The following is a 19,399-nucleotide window of genomic DNA, read 5'->3' on the forward strand; positions in this document are numbered from 1 at the left end:
CTGGTAGCCCCACTGGCAGCTGGGTCCAAGTTGAACTCCCTGACTAGTTTGCCCGTGTTCCCCTGTACAGGGCTGCTGCTGCTGTCCCAGGCCTTCTCAGCCCCATCCTCCAACCCTTGCCTCCCCTCCGGCTCCACACGCTCATATCTGCCCCTTGAGGCCAAGTTTCCCTGTAGTGCACCACACACGTGTCCAGCTTCTCCTGAAGTCCACCCCCTAACAACAACAAAATGTCCACTGTAGTTGGAAGAGATATTACTGGTACACTTATTTTCTTCTATTTAAAAGGTAAAGCAACTGGGGCGCCTGGGTGGCGCAGTCGGTTAAGCGTCCGACTTCAGCCAGGTCACGATCTCGCGGTCCGTGAGTTCGAGCCCCGCGTCAGGCTCTGGGCTGATGGCTCAGAGCCTGGAGCCTGTTTCCGATTCTGTGTCTCCCTCTCTCTCTGACCCTCCCCCGTTCATGCTCTGTCTCTCTCTGTCCCAAAAATAAAATAAAAGAAAAAAAATCTTTAAAAATAAAAGGTAAAGCAACTGAAGTTTTAAATCTGCAGCAAAAGAAATAAATGGGAATACGGAGAATGTTAAAACGAAACAAAAAAGAAACACTATGAAGTTTTCTACATCTTGAGTAAGGCACAAACCCCTTCTGAAGGAAAACAAGAATTCTCCTTAACCCCCAATGTTGACTTAAGTTGTTTCAAATTATAATGTTCCTTAAACATGTTCAAACATTTAACCAGATATAAACACCTTATGTTTGTGGCTCTTGTTCCATTATAAACTATGAAATGAAATACAAGCAAAACTATAAAACTAATGAGATTCACATCAACAGACCTAATAACATGTGGCAGACTGTTTTGCAGCATGAACTTGGCCCTCCCTGGCCGTGGGGGTTCCTATGGATGGGCTATGCCCCATGCCACTGGGGGCTGCGGGGAAAGGACCTTCTCCTTCCAGTCTCTGACTACGAAACCTTCCGTTAACAGCACATCATACCAACCCATTGGCCTTCACCTGGCACAAAGACCTTGTTTTAGTCATAGAAAACCTACACCGGTTCCTTCTTCGTTGGTTCCTGGTGACCAAGGTGAATGTTATTTGGTGCCAAAGGGCTTGCAAATATGAAGATGAAGGCCAGCATCCCCTGGCAGTCTCTGGTTTTGTGGTTGTTATCCAGACAACTGACATAACTCACTTAGATTATTTCTGTTTAGAGTATCATCAGAATTAAAACAAATAATTAACACATTCTTGTAAAGTACTCATAGATCCCAACTTGAAAAACAATGCCAAGACCAATCTCACTGTACAGAAAATGAAGTCACTTTGGGGAGCAGAGAAGGAAAGACAAACAAGTAGGCCAGATTCAGAAGGCTCCCTTTCTTCAAAATCTCACACGTGGGGTCCTTGAGGACAGGGTTCAATATTTAGCTGCTAAAACATCTGGTTTTGAAAAAAAATGATGCCAGCTTTGTGTATTGGTCATTGGATTTAAAAAAATAGAAAAACAGAATGCCTGTTCAAATTACTTTGGTTAGCTTTTCTAAGAGGGCATCGTCCCCAAGTCCCTCCAAGTTCCCCCTAATGATCACATTTTGTAAATACTTCATATCAGTTCTATCCCCTAAGCAGATCTTCAAGCTGTCCTCCTCACTCCATTTCAATGCCACCACCCTGGCCTGGGCACCACCACCTTCCTAGAGGGTGACACTTGGTCCCAACCCTACTCTTGGCTGCCCCACCCATAACCTTCACATCCTTCACTAGGCAGCCTCTGCCTGCCTCTCTGGTCTCATTTCATGCACTTCCCCTTAATTTTTACTGCTATCATCAGAGGTGATTCTGGGCACAACCCTATCTGCAGGTCTTGGGGAAGATCTCTTGAACCATTTGCCCCTGATTCTGCTGGGTCCAGCAGGCCCTCAGCCTACCCCTTTCTTCTTTCTCCCCAAGAGCCCTCAGAATAAGAAGGCAGCTGATCCTTCAGGTAAGCAGACGTGTTATCCACAGCCCCGTCAACCCCTGTACCAGCCGCTCCTTAGACCCCTGCTTTTGCCATCCAGATCTCAAGCCCTTTAGAACTGGTGCTCCATGACCCTGCAATTGGGTTTGAACCAAATTTCACCTTTGATTTTAGGGGTATCTGCACTTTTCTCCTTCTGTCATCTCAACCTCACCACCTGCTGCTCAGCTACAACCAGAAGGTTGGGACCCCAGAGAGAATGTTCTTTCCAGTTTACTGCATGGGTCCTTCCAGGAACAGGGGGAGTCCAGGTTCAGCCAATGCTCTATCCTCATCTAACATCATACTGGTCCCAAGGCCCCATTCTAACCCCCGAGGTCCCAGCTGTCTAGGAGAATGTGGAATTCTCTCCAGTGGTGGAGGGGGGGGAGAACACTAGGGCTGGAGGGTAAGGGGTGTGCATGCATGTGCGTGTGTGTGTGTGTGTGTGACAGAGAGAGAAACACACCGGCCTTTGTTCTCTCTCTCATAGAGGTCTTCCTTTTTTGTTACTCTTCATTCCTTCTCTTTCCTCACTTCTTATACTTAAAGGAGGGATTTTTTTTAATGGTTTTAAATATACCCAATTTTTAAACTTCAAGCCATACTAAGTGGTCTTAAGTAAAAAGTAAAAGTCTCTTGCCCAATCCCTTTTCTCTAGGGCCTCACTCCAAAAACAACCATTTTTAAGTGGGTTTTGTTCTGCTAGAAGGAGAAGCTTTCAAGTGTCAAGGTGAAACAGATTCTCATGTCATGTTTTAGTTTGCTTCGTATCTGGAGCATGCTTCTTTTGAGTGGTTTTATTTTTCCTGGAATCTTAATGGATTTCCCCCCACCCCATCACCTTGTTTCAAGAAGAAACATATGCCTTTTCCATCATATCACTAAGATCTTCCTATTTCTTAATCATTCTATTTGTTGAACCGAAATAATTTCCCTCTTGAAGCCATTCTTTTGATCCCTCTGACTTCCTGTTCTAATTTGGACTAATCGTGTTCCAGACTTGCCACACAACTACTATCCAGGTATTTCTTTATACATACTCCCCTGGGATTAGCTCCAGAAGGCACACATTTCTTTATAATTCTTAATTCCTTTTATGCTTTTCTGCAGTTCGTCGACAAGTAATACTTTTCAGGAAGTACATGGCAGGTAAACTTACTGAGCAACTGAATATCTATACGTCTTTATTTTGCTTCATATTTGATTAATAATGTGGCTACCTATGAAATTTTACATTCAGGATAACTTCATTCCAAATTCCTTTTTTTTTTTTTTTTTTTAAGAAATCTCTACACCCAACATGGAGCTCAAACAACCCCAAGACTGAGTCACATGCTCTACTGACTGAACCAGCCAGGAGCTCCACTTTCTTCCAAATTCTAAAAGCATTGTTTCATTTTATTTTAGACTCTTGCCACTCAAAATGTGGTCTGCAAGCCAGCAGTCTCAGCTCATACAGAACCCCAGACCCACCCCAGAATCTGAATGTCAACTGGATGTCTAGGGATGTGTGGCTGTGTTAGACTTGAGAAGTAATGTTTCAGCCTTCAGCACTGCTGCTAAGAGGACTGAGTCAATCTGCTCTCTTTTCTTGGTAAGTAACCTGAAGTGTTTTTCAGTCTAGGATTTAGGGACTTTCTCTTTGTCCTTACCTGGTGATCTGAAATTCTCCAGGCTGCTTTTAGGCTGTGACCTTTTCCATTAGGTCCTGCCAATTTCAAGACTTGTGCCTTTCTTCAGATCTGGGGGATTTTCTTCTTTTATTTCTCTAATTTTGTCTGCCTCTCTGTCTTCTCTTTCAGGAATGTCATTGATTTCTCTGTTTGATCATCCGTATCTTTTAGCCTTTCCCTTTTATTTCCCTTCACTGGTTTTTATGATCTTCATTCTGAAAAAAATGTTTTTTCAATTGATCCTTCAGCCCTTCTATTGGATTTTTAAAAATTTGCAAACATCTAACTTTAATTTACTGTGTTTCTCTGCACTGTGGTTACTATGGTTTAATGTAATGCTCATTTTTCATAGCAGGCTGTTCTTATTTCACGGATGCAGTGTTGTCGCACGTCTTTAAGGATACTAATTCATTTTCATTTTTCTGTTTTGTTTCTTCCAGTGCCAGCAGTTCTGTTTGTTGATCTTGCTCCTTCTTTATGATATTGTTGATTTTCCTTAAATGTCTGATCATCCTCATTAGATAATATCACAGAATTATTGTTCATTTGCTTAGGTATGATGATGGCATTGTGCTCATGTAAGTAACTGTATTTTAGAAAATGAATGTTGAAGTTTTTAGAGATGTCTGCAATTTACTTTCACAGGTTACACATGCGCGCACACACACACACACACACACACACACACAGAAGAGAGAAAGAGAGAACACTTAAATATAGCAAAGTATTAACACTTGGCAGTGGAGACTATACCCAAGTGGAGAATATAGTCCAAGAGTTACTGTACTAGTCTTTCAATTTTTCTCTTGAAATTTCTACTTGGAATTTTTCTAAGTAAAATTTGGAAATAATAAGAAAAACAAAAGAAAAATATCTGAATATGTTTGGGAGAACACCTCTGAGGGGGCCTAAAATCTCTAAGGAATCTGTTTTCCTATAGGAAACCAGAAGCTTACATGGTCTTTAAGCAAGTTAAACTACAAGTTATTTGCATTTTTGCATATTTGCTCTGCTTGCAGAGTAATGAACAATGTATGCAAAGCCTCTGAATGATAATCTTTAGGAAATCTGCCAGAGCGGATTAGGAAGGCACCTGTCCTGCTGTATCTCTAATGAAGCAAAGGAAGTTATAATGGGATTTCATGGGTGTGGGTAGTAATTGGATTTGGTGGAGGATGTAATTAAATTTCACCAAGGGCCTACAACCTCTGCCCCAGGAAAATGATGAAAGGGTCAGAGGACATTCCATCTTGCTTAAAGGGAAATATGTAAAGCCTGTAGAAACTCTATAGTGCATGCCTACTCTGTCCCCATCTCCTCAATCATGGGAGGGCAGCCCCACCATTTTCAAGATCACTAGAGTCTCACCTTCAGGCAGAGGGCTGAAAGCACTGTAGATAAGCCTGGTATACTGTAAAAGTCCCTGACCACTTTCTGCTGTCCCCTAGTCTCCTGAATTTTCTATTTCTACTTCAGGAAGTAGAATCAGAGCAAAATCCAGCCCAGAGGAAGGTAGCCTCCCCAATATGAGCAGATTCCAACACTCAAGTCGAAGGCGGTCAGGTTGACCACTGCAGGCAGCTAGAGCCACCTTCGCCATCATTGTGTGGTGCCAGGTAGCCTGAAAGCTCTGGGAACAAAACAGGACATGTCGATTGATAGGTTTCCTATAGGGTGTTTCAACTGGTGGCAAGCAGGCAGGCTGACCCTCTCCCTAGCACAGAGCTAATGTGCTTAGGGGTCTCAGTCTCTCACCCCAGGAGACCAAACCTTCCCTGGGAAGGCTATCAAGTGTTGTTTCCGGAGCAGGTTTCCAGAGTTGTGGCAGATGTTACTGGTGCAGTCAGGTGCTCTGATGTGGGAGCCTGGCCACCTTGCTGTGAGGCAGGCCTTTACAGAAATGCCTGGCTCTCTGCACCAACCCCTCTTCTGCTCTCAATCCCTGTGACTCAGTGTCTCTCCAAAGACACCCCAAAGTAACAGCTCTCACCTCAGGCCCTCTCCACTTCAGTTGACTCATCAATTCCATCCCATCTGCTTTCCATTTTGCAGAACTATGTCAAGTTCCTTAAAACGACCTGGTTTGAAGGTCATTGGCTATCTCCTTCCTAGCAGACTGAACCATTCCTGGCTTCCTTCCTCGGCCTGGACCTTGAAGTCTTTCTGTGGGTTCTTACTGCAAGGATACTCTGCCTCTTTGTGCTGGCACACAGCCTCCCTCTAGCGCAGCATCCCTGCGTTACTGCCCACTGTTGTCATCAGACCATCCCTCTCATTGCTCATGCACCCATTTACATGACAAATGGCAAGCAGTCCCTATTTCTACCTATGCTTCCACTTTCATTCATAGTGAGAAACTGTGATCATCCCATAAGTAAACTAAAACAACCTGTCCACGGTGCCCACAAGCTAAAGTTTGCAGTTAAAGCACTGAATCATAACTTCAGACTCAGGTGATGCTGAACCACATGCTAAGGTTTAAAACATACTCCCCAAAGAGAAGGTTGTTGAAAAACCTCACACACTTGGATCACCAGCTGAGATGGAGAATGTGGATTAGTGCAATGTCTGATTAGTGAATATTCTGAAGGAGAGGTTTGTTTTACTTTGTTTTGTTTTGTTTTTAAGCAATGTTTAGGTAGGAGGGAGAAAAAAAGAGCAGGGAACTGTCAGTCTATCCCAAATTAAATGGCAATTCTTAAATAATTCCCCCTAAATTATTTGCTTAACTATAGATATCTCTGAAAGCTAAAAGGGGGCAGGGGAGAGCTGCCAGTACGTATCCTGTAACATTTTAGTTTTCAACAGACTAAACTTATAACTGAATAGCATTCCAAAAACTTCTGCATTACTCTTTAAGTTAGCCATTTCTTCATTGTAAATTTTATTTATTATAAAAATTCATTTCAATATAAACAATTTTTCAATCATCCAGTGCCTTTACAACATAATGATCTCCAATATTTTTATTTCTTTTTAAACTTATTCATGCAGAGTTTTCTATTTGTTTTCTTCTTTCATTTTTTGTTTTTTCTTTACTTTCTATTGTCATGTAATTGTAAGAATGCAGTTGTAAGAAAGGATTCAGAGAGACCCCATGTACCCTTTATCATAACATCTTACAGAACACTGTATTGTTCACAGTTCAATATCACCAGGAAAAACGATGCTGGTACAATCCACAGAGGTCACTCAGTTTTTGCTACTTTTACATGCAGTTGTATGTGTGTGTATGCGTGTACGCATGCATGTGTGTGTGTGTGTGTGTGTGTAGTTCTATGCAGTTTTATCATGTATGTTGATCTATGTGACCACCACCACAAGCAAGATACAGAAAATTTCCATCCCAAAGATCCCTCATGCTACCTTTTTATAATTACAGCCACTTCCCTGTCTTTTCCCTCCCTCACCCCTGGCAACACTGACCTGATCTCCATCACTGTAACTTTGTCATTCCAAGAATGTTCTAGAAATGGGATCCGGGTGCCTGGGTGGCTAGGTCGGTTGAGCATATGACTTCGGTTCAGGTCATGATCTCATGGCTTGTGTGTTCAAGCCCTGCATCAGGCTCTATGCTGATAGCTTGGAGCCTGGAACCTGCTTAGGATTCTCTCTCTCCCTCTGTCTCAGCACCCCCCCTCCCCACCAAATAAATAAATGTTAAAAATTTAAAAAAAAGAAATGTTAAGAAATGGGATTATACAGTATGGGACCTTTTTGGATTGGTTTCTCTCACTCAGCATCCAAGTTGTTGAGAGTATTACAATTCTTTGTTTTTTTCTTGCTGAGTAGTACTCCATGAACATACCACTGTCAGTCTGACTGGTCACCCAGTGAAGGACATTTAGGTTGTTTCCAGTTTGGCATCACGACGAATACACTGTCTATGAGCACTCATGTGCAATGCAGGTTTTTGTGTAAACAGAAGTTTTCACTTCTCTGAGAGTAACTGCCCAAGAGTATCACTGCTGGGTTTTATGGTAAGTACATGTTTAGTTTCTTAAGAAACTGCATACTTTTCTAAAGTGGCTGTAACATTTCATGTACCCACTAGTAAATGGGTATATATGAGTGATCCAGTTTCTCTGCTTCTTTTGGCATTATAAAAATATTAATATTTTTAAGATATTAGCATTTTGATAGGTTTACCGTGGTATCTCATGGTGGTTTAAATGTGCAATTCCCTGATGGCTAAGGATGTTACCTATCTTTTCATGGTCCCATCTGTCATTGGCATTCCTCTTCAGTGAAATGTCTGTTCATGTCTTTTGTCTATTTCATAATTGGATTGGTTTTGGTTGTTGAGTTTTGAGGGCTCTTTCTATATTCCGGACCCAAGTCCTTTGTCAGATATATGGCTTGCAAATATTTTCTCCTAGTCTTTAGCTTGTCTTTTCATCCCTATTCCTAGTCTTTCACAAAGAAAAAGGTTTTAAGTTTGATAAAGTCTAGGGGTTTTTTTTTCTTCCATTTATGAATTGTGCTTTTGATGTCAAATCTAAGAATTTTTTCTGGTCTGAGCTCTCAAAGATTTTCTCTCACGTTTTTTTGGAGAAGTTTTTATAATTTTATGTTCTATATTTAAGTAGTTTATTTTGAGTCAAAACTTTTATAAGGTAGGAAACTTAGGCTGAGGTTCATCTTACTGCCTATGTATGCTCTATTTCTCTAGCACTAGTTTTTGAGAAGGCTATCATTCCTGCATTGATCTGTTTTTGCAACTTTGTTAAAAATCAGTAGGGCATATTTGCATGGATTGATCCATTGATGGGCACTTAGTTTCCATAACTTAGCTATTATGAATGATGCTACAATGAACATGGGTGTGCAGATGATCCCTTCGAGATACTGGTTTCAATTCCTTTGGACATATACACACGAGTGGGATTGCTGGATCATAGAGTGGTTCTATTTTTAATATTTTGAAGATCCTCCATACTATTTTCTATATTGGCTGTACCAACTTACATTCCTACCAACAGTGCACAAGTGTACAAGGGTTCTCTTTTTTTTGCATTCTTGCCAATATTTTTTATCTTTTTTTTTTTTTTAATAAAAGTCATCCTAACATGTGTAACCTGTTATCTCATTGTGGTTTTGATTTGCATTTCCCTGGTGATTAGTGATGTTAAGCACTTTTTATATATCTCCTGGCCACTTTTAGGTCTTCTTTAGAAAAATATCTATTCAGTATTTTGTCCATTTTTAAATTGGGTTATTTTTTTTTTTTTTTTGCCATTGAGTTGTACAGTTTCCTTGTGTATTTTGTATATTAACCCCTTATCCAATATATGGTTTGCAAATATTCCCTCCCATTCTATAGGTTGCCTTTTCATTTTGTTGATTGTTTCTTTCTGAGCACAAGCTTTTTAGAATGATGTAGTTCCATTTGTTTACTTTCACTTTTGTTGTGTTTTGGGTATCATACCCCAAAAATTGTTGCCAAGACCAATGTCTAGGAGACATTGGTTTTCTTCTGGAAGTTTTACAGTTTCGGGTCTTATGCTTACGTATCTAATCCATTTCAAGCTAATTTTTGTGAGTGGTGTAACACAGGGGTCCAATTTCATTCTTTTGTATGTCAATGTCCAGTTTTCCCAGCACCAGGTATTGAAGTGATTTTCCTTTCTCCACTGTGTGTTCTTAGCTCCCTTGTCAGATATTAGTTGACTGCACATGCATGGATTTACTTCTGGGCTCTTGATTCTGTTCCATTGGTCCACATGCCCTTCTTTATGCCAGTACCACCACCGTTTGACTATATTTGTAATAGAGTTGGAAATCAGGAAGTATGAGGCCTCCAGCTTTGTTCTTTCTCAGGACTGCTTTGCCTATTCGGGGTCCTTTGTGGTTCCCTACAAATCTTAGGATTGTTTTTTCTATCTGTGAAAAATAACATTGGAATTTTGATAGGAATTATGTAGAATGTATGGGTGGCTTTGGGTAGTATGAACATTTTAATAATATTAATTCTTCCAATCCACGAAATGGAATATTTTTCTATCTATTGTGCCTTCTTAAATTTCTTTCTTCAAAGCCTTATAGTTTTCAGTGTTCAGATCTTTCACCTCCTTGGTTATATTTAGTTTTAACTATTTTATTGTCTTTGATGCTGTTATAAATGGGATCGCTTTTCTTTATTTCTTTTTCAGATATTTTGTTGTTAATGTACAGAAATGCAACTGAATTTTGTATGTTGATTTTGCATTCTGTAACTTTACTAAATTCATTTATTGGTTCTAGAAATTTTTGGTGGATTCTTTAGGATTTCTATATACAAGATCATGTCATCTGCAAACAGAACAACGGTAATTCTTCCTTTCCAATTTAGATGCCCTTTCTTTTTCTTGCCTAATTTCTCTGGCAAGGACTTCCAGCACTATGTACAGTAGGAGTAGTGACAGTTTGCACCGTCTTGTTCCTGACATTAGAGGAAAAGCTCTCAACATTGCACTGTTGAGTATGTTATTGATTTTTAGTTTCATACAATTGTGGTTGGAAAAGATACATGGTAGGATCTCAATTTTCTGAAATTTGCTAAGATTTGTTTGTGACCTAACATGATCTATCCTGGAGAATGTTTCACGTGCATTTGAACAAAAAAATGTGCATTCTGCTGTTGTTGGCTGGAATGTTCTGTATATATCTGTTATATCCATTTGATCTAAAGTATACTTCAGGTCTAAAGTTTCCCTATTGCTTTTCTATCTGAATGACCTATGCATTATTAAAAGTGAGATGTTGAAGTCCCCTACAATTACTGCACTATTTCTCCCTTCAGATCTACTAGCATTTGCTTAATATACTTAGGTACTCCAATGTTGGGTCCATTATATTTACAATTGTGATAACCTCTTAATGACTTGACCCACTTATCATTACATAATGACCTTCTTGCCACCCATTAGATTTTGACTTAAATTCTATTTTGTCTGATATAAGCGTAGCTACCCCTGCTCCCTTTTGGTTTCTATCTGCATGGAATATCTTTTCCATCCTTTCATTTTGAGCCTTTATATGTCCTTAAAGTTGAAGTAAGTCTCTTATATGCAGCATGTACTTGGGTCTTGTGGGATTTATTTTAATCCATTCAGCCATTTTATGCCTTTTGACTAGAGAATGTAATCTGTTTACATTTAAATAATTATTTATATGTAAGGACTTACACCATCTTATTGTTTTCTGGATGTTTTGTAGTCTCCTTGCTCCTTTTTTCTTCTTGCCATCTTCCTTTGTGATTTGATGATTTTCCATACAGAAAATCACTTTGCTTCTCTTCTTCTTACCTTTCGTGTCTACTGTAGGTTTTTGCTTTGTAATTACCATGAGACCTACGTAAAATATTTTGAGCTAATAGCAACTTCAATCACACACAAAAATTCTACCTTTTTGCTTTACATTTTTTTAGAGAGAGAGAGAGAGAGAGAGAGAGAGAGAGAGAGAGAGAGAGAGGATCCCAACCAGGCTCCACACTCAGCGCTGAGCCTAACAAAGAGCTTGATCCCACAACCGTGAGATCATGACCTGAGCCTATATCAAGAGTTAGACGCTCATCTGACTGAACCACCCAGATGCCTCTACATCTTTTTATGTTGTGTATCTCTTAACAAATTATTGTAGTTATACTAGTTTTTAATACTTTGTCCTTTAATCTTTATACTAGGGTTGAATGATTAACATGCCACCATATTACAGTATCAGAATATTCTGAATCTGGCTATACGCTTACTTTTACTATTTTTATGTTTTATGTTTTCTTACTAATCATGTCCTTTCATTTCAGCTCAAAGAATTCCTTTCATCATCTCTTTTAAGGCAGGCCTAGTGGTGAAGAACTCTCTCGGCTTTGGTTGCTTGAGAAAGTCTATAGTTCTCCTTCATTTTTGAAGGACAACTTTGCTAGGTTAAATATTTCTGTTTAGCAGGGTTTTTTTCTTTCAGCATTTCAATATATCATCTCACTCTCTCCTGGCCTGCAAAGTTTCTGCTGAGAAATCCACTGACAGCCTTATGGGGGTCCCCTTGGATTTGAGGATTTTTTTTCTCTTGTTGCTTTTAAAATTATTTGTCTTTTAATTTAGACCATTTGAGGGGCGCCTGGGTGGCGCAGTCGGTTAAGCGTCCGACTTCAGCCAGGTCACGATCTCGCGGTCCGTGAGTTCGAGCCTCGCGTCAGGCTCTGGGCTGATGGCTCGGAGCCTGGAGCCTGTTTCCGATTCTGTGTCTCCCTCTCTCTCTGCCCCTCCCCCGTTCATGCTCTGTCTCTCTCTGTCCCAAAAATAAATAAAAAACGTTGAAAAAAATTTAATTTAGACCATTTGATTATAATATACATTGAAGAAGATCTCTTTGAGTTGAACGTCTTGGAGAGCTTATGAGCTTCTTGAACTTGGATATCCAAATCTCTCCCCAGATTTGGGACATTCTCAGCCATGATTTCTTTAATAAACTTTCTACCCTTATCTCCCTCTCTTCTCCTTTTGAGATTCCAATATGCATAGACTGTTCCTCTTGATGGTGGCCCATAGTTCATGTAGGCTTTCTTCACTTTTTTTCCTTCTTTTTTCCTTTGTTCTCCTCTGACTGGATAATTTCAAATGATCTGTAGTCCCCTTCACAAAATCTTTTTCTGCTCAATCAGGTCTGCTGTTGATGTTCTCTACTGCATCTTTCACTTTATTCATTGTATTTCCCAACTTTGTAATTCCTATTTGGTTCTTTTTAATGATTCATATATTTTTGTTAAATTTCTAATTTTTTTCATGTATTGCTTTACTTATGTCATTGAATTATCTTTCTGTGTTTTCTTGTAGCTCATTGAACTTCCTTAAAACAGCTATTTTGCATTGCTTATCAGGAAAATTGCAGATCTCCATTTCTTTGGGGTCAGTCACTAGAAAATCCGTATGTCCCTTTGGTGGTGTCATGTTTCCTTCATTTCTCGTGTTCCTTGAAGTCTTCCACTGCTGTCTTCACATTTGAAGAAGTTATCACCTCCTCTAGTCTTTACTGACTGGCTTTGGGAGAGAAATACCTTCCACCGGTCCTCTTATGAATTGAAGCTTTCTCAGACCTTCTATAGATACACATGTTCCACACCTCTTATTCCCTCTTAGGGAATAGTTCTTAAGACTGTATTACTTTTTTTGATCCTGCAAAACCAGGATTCGTGCTTATAGCTTCTCGTTTGCTCCCCCCTTGGGTGGTACTGAGGGCTCAAGTTTGTATGCTTTCTTCTAACCCCACAGGGTCAGGCTGGCTTTCTTCAGGCGCTCACTAGCTGTCTGCAGAGGCTGGCTCTTGCTGCCCTTGGGAATGTACACTGATAACTGGCCATGGAGTAGCAATGAGTGTGACTAGGCATGTAGAGTGTTGTGGGTGTCCGTGGACCAAGCTGGAAGATCTGTAAGTGAAGGGTCCCCAGTGGTTCATAAGTGGGTTTCCTGAAGGAGTCTGCAAAGCAGTTAGTAGGATCCATATCCGACTGATGTCAGCCCTGGCTGCTATTCTCCCAGCTACTCCTTGCAGTCCATGTCATGCAACACACCTCAGAAATCTGGGTAAGAGGAGAAAGAAATGGGTCTCTTGGGCAATGTCCCACACATCTGGGGAAGCTGGGTGTTCACTTACACACTCTCACTTTCCCCTGTGAGGAAAATCACAGGCCGAAAGATCTCTTTTGTCACTGAGCTGTGTTGCCTCAAGGGAGAGGTAACATGGCTAAAGTGAAACTGTTCCTCTTACTCTCTTCAATGCATCCAATCTCAGATTATTTTTTGCTCCAACAATGTGCTGGAACTTGGTGGACTCATGGACTTATACAAAGGCACTGTTACCCTTGGATGATTATCAAAATTGGTGTTCTCTGGGGGTAAGATGGCAGAAAACTCCTATTCCACTGTTTTGATGTCGTCAATAAACTTGTCTATGTCTACAAAAAACCTTTGTTGTGATTTTGATGGGGATTTCACTAAACCTATAGATCAATTTGGGCAGAACTGACATCTTCCTACACAGAGTCCTCTAACTGATGAATATAGTATATCTCTCCATTTATTTAGGATTTCTTTGATTTCTTTCAAGCATTTTGTAATTTTCAGCATATAGATCCTATGCATGTCAATTGAATTTAAACCTAAGTATTTCATTTTCTTTGGGATAATTGTAAATAATATTGTGTGATTAATTTCAGTTTTCATGCTTGTTATTAGTATATAGAAATGAAATTGATTTTTGTGTATTGATCTTATATGTTGCAGTCTTGCTGAACTCAGTTATAGGAGTTTGGGGATAGCTTCTCTGAATTTCCTATGTAGATAATCATATAATGTGGAAACAGGGACAGTTTTTATTTCTTCCTTTATAATATCTAGGTCTTTTATTTCTTTTTCTTGCCTTATTGCGCTGGTATAACTTCCAGCCCTATGTTGAATAACAGTGGTGTCAGTGGACATCCTTGACTTGTTCCTGACCTTAGGGGAAAAGCATCCAGTGATTCACCAGTAAGCATGATGTTGCTTATATTTTTTGTATACACTTCTTATCAAGTGAAAGAAGTTCCTTCCTAATCCTGGTTTGATAAGATTTTAAACTGTGATTTCGTCAAAAACTTTAACTGTGGAAACCAATATGTCCATGTGATTTTTTTCTCTTATAGTCTAATGATATGATGGACTAAAACAATTGATTTTTGAATGCTAAAGCAGTCTTGCATATAAAGAATAAATTCCATTTTGTAATGGTGTATAATTCATTTTATACACTGTTAGATTCAATCTGTTAATATTTTGTTGAAGATTCTTATATCTAAATTTACGAGACTTATTGATGTGTATTTTTCCCTTTTTCGTAATGTCTGCTTTTGGTTCCAGAGTAATACAAGCTATATAAAATGAGTTGGGAAGTGTTCCCTTCTTTCCTATTTTCTGGAAGAGATTGTGCAAAATTCTTCTTCAAATGTTTGACAGAATTCTTCAATGAAACCTAAGCCTGGAGACTTTTTGAGGAAGTATTTTATTATTAATAAAAATTCAATTTGTGAGATTATAGGACTATTCAGGTTGTCCATTTCAAGTTGGTGTTTGTGGTTTTTGAGGAATTGGTCAATTTGACTAAGTCATCAAATGTATTAATGTAAAGTTGTTTTCTAGTATTCCTTCATTATTCTTTTAATTCCTGCAAGATACCTAGTGACATATCCATGTTCATTCCTAATATTGGTTATTTGAATCTTCTTGGGTTTTTTTTTTTTTTTTATCACACCTCCTGGGTTAGTCTAGTTGATGACCTCCATTCTAGTTGTGGAAGGAGGGGCTCAACTCTCCACTGGATCCTGCTAACACTGGGGTACAGGGTTAAATCATACTGGTGATTTGCTTCATTTTACATCACCTCAAAGGGTCTTGCTGCTGCTGAGTAGAGGTGGAGGCTTAGCTCACCAATGGGCCCTGCTGACATTACCCTGATGTAAAAATCTGACTTCCAATTGCTTCCACTAGGCAGGGGATAGAATATTAGATCTCTGCCCAGCCCCACCAATAGCACCAGGTTGGGTAATGGCAGTGCTACCTGCTACCTGCTTCTGCCTACTTCCTTGGATCAGAGGTCAGGTGAAAGGTCAGTTCCTGCCAGGCCCTGCTGAAATAGGTGTGTGTGTGTGTGTGTGCGTGTGTGTGTGTGTGTGTTCAGTTTTTCTCTTTTGTTTGACTGATGTAGGGAGGGTATTTCTAGAAAGGTGTTTTTGTTTTTTTGGAGGGGGTTGGGGTTTTTTGTTTGTTTGTTTGTTTGTTCTGGTTTTGGTTTTGGTTTTGGTTTTGGTTTGTTTGATTATTATGACTGTTAGGCCACCATCTTCCCTATCCTTTGGCTGGGGAGAACAGGCTCTTCCTGGAGTTTGTGCCTGTTAGAGATTCAGGGCATACATATATGCCCTATCCAGGATTTAGGGGAGACAATAACGAAACCCAGAAAACTTACAGCCGTTGCCTTCCCCCAGCTCCAAGATCTCTAGGCAGCCTGCTTTCTTCCTTCTCCCTTTCAGAATTTTCTTACATTTGTTTGCTGTATTATGTATTAATTATGTATTAATTATGTATTTATGTATTAAATTTGTATTATGTATATGTATGTGTGTATATGTATATGTATATCATGTAATATGTATAATTATGTATTAATTATTAAGAGGGAGAACCTGGGAGGAATAGGGCCATTCCATCTTAGCAGAACCAGAAGTCCCTATTTTTCTTTTTTAAAAACACCAAATTACGATCACATTGTATATATAATTTTATATCATTTTTACTTACTATATCATAAGTTTTTAATTTCTGTAATAAACTCTTTGTAAGTACAATTTTAAAAGCTATATAATTCCCAACTGAGTGGCCAGAAGATGATTTACATAATCATTTTCCTATTGTTGAAAATTTAGATTCCAACATTATTGCTGTAATAAATAATGTACTAATGAAAACGTTTGTGCCTTAACGTTTTTCTGTATTTTAGGATTATTACCTTAGATAGTCCCAGAAGTAGAATCACACACAGCCTAATAGGAACATGGAAGAGTGCCTCTTTTGTTCTCAACAACACTGGGACTTCAATATACTCTTAAACATGAATCAGTCTGATAGAGAAAACAGTATTATAGTATGCCCTAATGTGCATTTCTCTGATCGCCAGTGAGGTTGATCAATTGCCCTCCTTTTGTAAATTGCCTTTTCATGTCTTTGTGCCTGTTCATCTTCTGGGTCTTCATATACTCTTTTGGAATAGCCTTCCCAGTACAAGAACTGACTAATTGTGTCTAAGAAGCTGTTTTCTTAAAGCAAAAAAGATATAGTTCAATGTCAACGATCAGCTAGGAGAGAAATAATTTTATCCCGTGTTCAACTACTGCAAAGATCAAGCGCTTAACAGGAAAACACCTACCAATTAAATGAAGACATCAGATGAAAATAAAACGTACGAAACACTTTAGATTTCTGGGTAACTCTTAATCTTGAAAGTTACACTGTTTAAGAAGAATAAACATTTCCAAGAGGCACCTAGGTGGCTCAGTTAAGCATCCGACTCTTTTTCTTTTCTTTTTTTTTTTTTTTTAGCTGTTTGTGCACAGGGACTTTATTAGCATTTTGAGTAATAATCAGAGGAGTCTTCCAGCCAACAAGTCCTTTCTTGTATGTCTATTTGCTTATTTTGTTTTTATTTTTTATTTTATTATTATTTTTTAATATGAAATTTATTGTCAAATTGGTTTCCATACAACACCCAATGCAATAAGTCATACAGAGAAAGACAGATACCATATGTTTTCACTCTTATGTGGATCCTGAGAAACTTAACAGAAGACCATAGGGGAGGGGAAGAGGAAAAAACAAAGAGAAGGAGGGAAGCAAACCATAAGAAACTCTTAAAAACTGAGAATAAACTGAGGGTTGATGGGGGTTGGAGGGACGGGTAAGTGGGTGATGGGCATTGAGGAGGGCACCTGCTGGGAGGAGCACTGACTCTTGATTTTAGCACAGGTTATGATCTCAAGGTTCATGAGATCAAGCCCCATGTCGGGCTCTGTCCTGACAGTGCAGAGCCTGCTTGGGATTCTCTCTCTCCCTCCAAATCTGCCCCTCCCCTACTAGCACTAACACACTCATGCATGCTCACTCTCTCTCTCAAAGTAAATAAATAAACTTTTTTTAAAAAAAAAAAGAATAGGGGCGCCTGGGTGGCTCGGTCGGTTAAGCGTCCGACTTCGTCTCAGGTCATGATCTCACGGTCCATGGGTTCGAGCCCCGCATCGGGCTCTGTGCTGACAGCTCAGAGCCTGGAGCCTGTTTCAGATTCTGTGTCTCCCTCTCTCTGTGACCCTCCCCCGTTCATGCTCTGTCTCTCTCTGTCTCAAAAATAAATAAACGTTAAAAAAAATTTTTTTTAAATAAATAAAAAGAAGAATAAACATTTCCTGAATCTTACCTGCAGCATAACAACATTGTCGCCTTCAAAAGTTACAAACACATCCGTGTCACATTTTAGGCCTGAGATTTGGTTTTCCATCATGTAACCCTATTGCAGAAAAAAGAAAAGAAATATATTTTAAATGTGCAATCCCATCATCATAAAAGACTAACCTTTTCTTTGAAATTATACAAAAATACAGAAAATGGAAAAGAATACAGTAACTATAGTTCTCCTGCCCAGAGTAACCATTCTAAGAGTTTTAAGCCATCACACTTGCTTTTGATCTATAAATATTATTTCAGATTTGCCTTCATTATTAGTAAAAACATTTGGACATAGTCATGTCACATTTTTCCCCCAAAATATTTCAACAAATTGTGCTGATTTTTTTCTACCTCTCTTCCAAATCTTATGAATTCTAATAAATGTCAAGAAATTAGTGATTGTGCCCTAAATATATGCAGGAGAATGATGCCTCCTCCACCCCAACCTTTTCGAAATTAGCAAATGTACCTGATTCTCAGGACACCACACAAAAATCCTAAATTGCCACTCTGCGTGTTAATATCATTAACTACTCTGAGTCATAAATTCACACCCCAGTTTCCAGCTAGTGTTTTTTCTTTTTTTATTTCCTGAAATCCTTATTTAAATGGCAGTAGCCTGCTGCTCATTTTCAAAGTGTTGACAGTAGTTCTGCACACAAACTGGGAGAAGCAGCTGCTCAGGAGAAAGTCGATCGGCCCCAGGCAAAACATAGAGCAGCAAAGTTTGCCTGTGTTTGGCCTCAGGCCCTTCCCCTTCTGAAGGCCCCTGCACGGTATTTCTTCCAGTTCCTTGCTCTCCCCATTAAATCTCTAGAATCTTTCCCACTCTCAAAATCGGCTTCCACAAATCAATCCTGCCTGAGTAAGTTATATCAGAGGTGACTGCCAGGCTACTTCTCCCAGGGCTATTTGCATTTAGCACTTCAGCTCTGGAGAGGGAATGACAAGATTCAGCCTCTGCTGAAATTTGCAAGCCGCACGGAGCAGCGAGCAGCGCAGAAGGGCGCTCCCGTGGGCAGCCATACGCTCCCATCTCAGGGTACCTTGCTTTCTTTCTGAAAATGGCCACTTGAGTCACAGAAGCCAGCACTTCCGGGGGGTTGCTGCCTGCAGAAGTCTGGAGCATCAGTCAGTGCTTCCTGACCCGGCAGCCGTCTTCGGATGCCCCTACTTTCCCAGACCCCCACCCAGGCCAGCATCACAGCGGTCTACGCAGGCCGAAGTGCACAGTGTAAGCATCTGCAGGACTCCTTAACAGTTACATAAACGTAAACAGGTTGTATTTACGGAGAAATAAATCAATAACATTGCGAACCTCCCCAGCCCCTGCCCCATAACCACAGGGATAAACCCGCCCCACAGGCAGACCACGTAAACTTAGGTGCCCACTGAATGTGACCAGGCTCCAGAATGTTTCCCTGCCACAAGGCCACAGCTGACTCACGTTCATCATTGTGACACCGCCATTCATCGAGTGCCCGCTACAACTAGGTTCTGGACTGGGTGCTCTACCCGAATTTCACTGGCTGTTTCACATAATCCTCTTTTTTTTCTCACAACAGCCACGTGAGACATCACCCCATCTCACAGGCGAAGAAAGTGAAGCTTGAGAGCCATGTTGGAATGTTCTTGAATAATCTCCTAAGTTCTGGTGTAGAAAAGATGAACACTACATATATCACCTCGGTATTAGGAAGAAGCCTTTGTACT

At 39.8% G+C, this 19,399-nt stretch overlaps 1 long non-coding RNA gene across 1 annotated transcript in view; it reads right to left on the reverse strand.

The window, feature by feature from the left end:
- Positions 1-16,747: 16,747 nt before the first annotated feature.
- Positions 16,748-19,399, reverse strand: part of LOC125937466 (uncharacterized) — a 41,087-nt gene continuing 38,435 nt past the window's right edge. The window contains exon 3 of the long non-coding RNA XR_007462388.1: positions 16,748-17,747. This is a non-coding gene — a long non-coding RNA (uncharacterized LOC125937466). The remainder of the gene's footprint in view (positions 17,748-19,399) is intronic.

The sequence above is a fragment of the Panthera uncia genome, assembly GCF_023721935.1.
Source record: "Panthera uncia isolate 11264 chromosome A3 unlocalized genomic scaffold, Puncia_PCG_1.0 HiC_scaffold_12, whole genome shotgun sequence".
Classification (NCBI taxonomy): domain Eukaryota; kingdom Metazoa; phylum Chordata; class Mammalia; order Carnivora; family Felidae; genus Panthera; species Panthera uncia.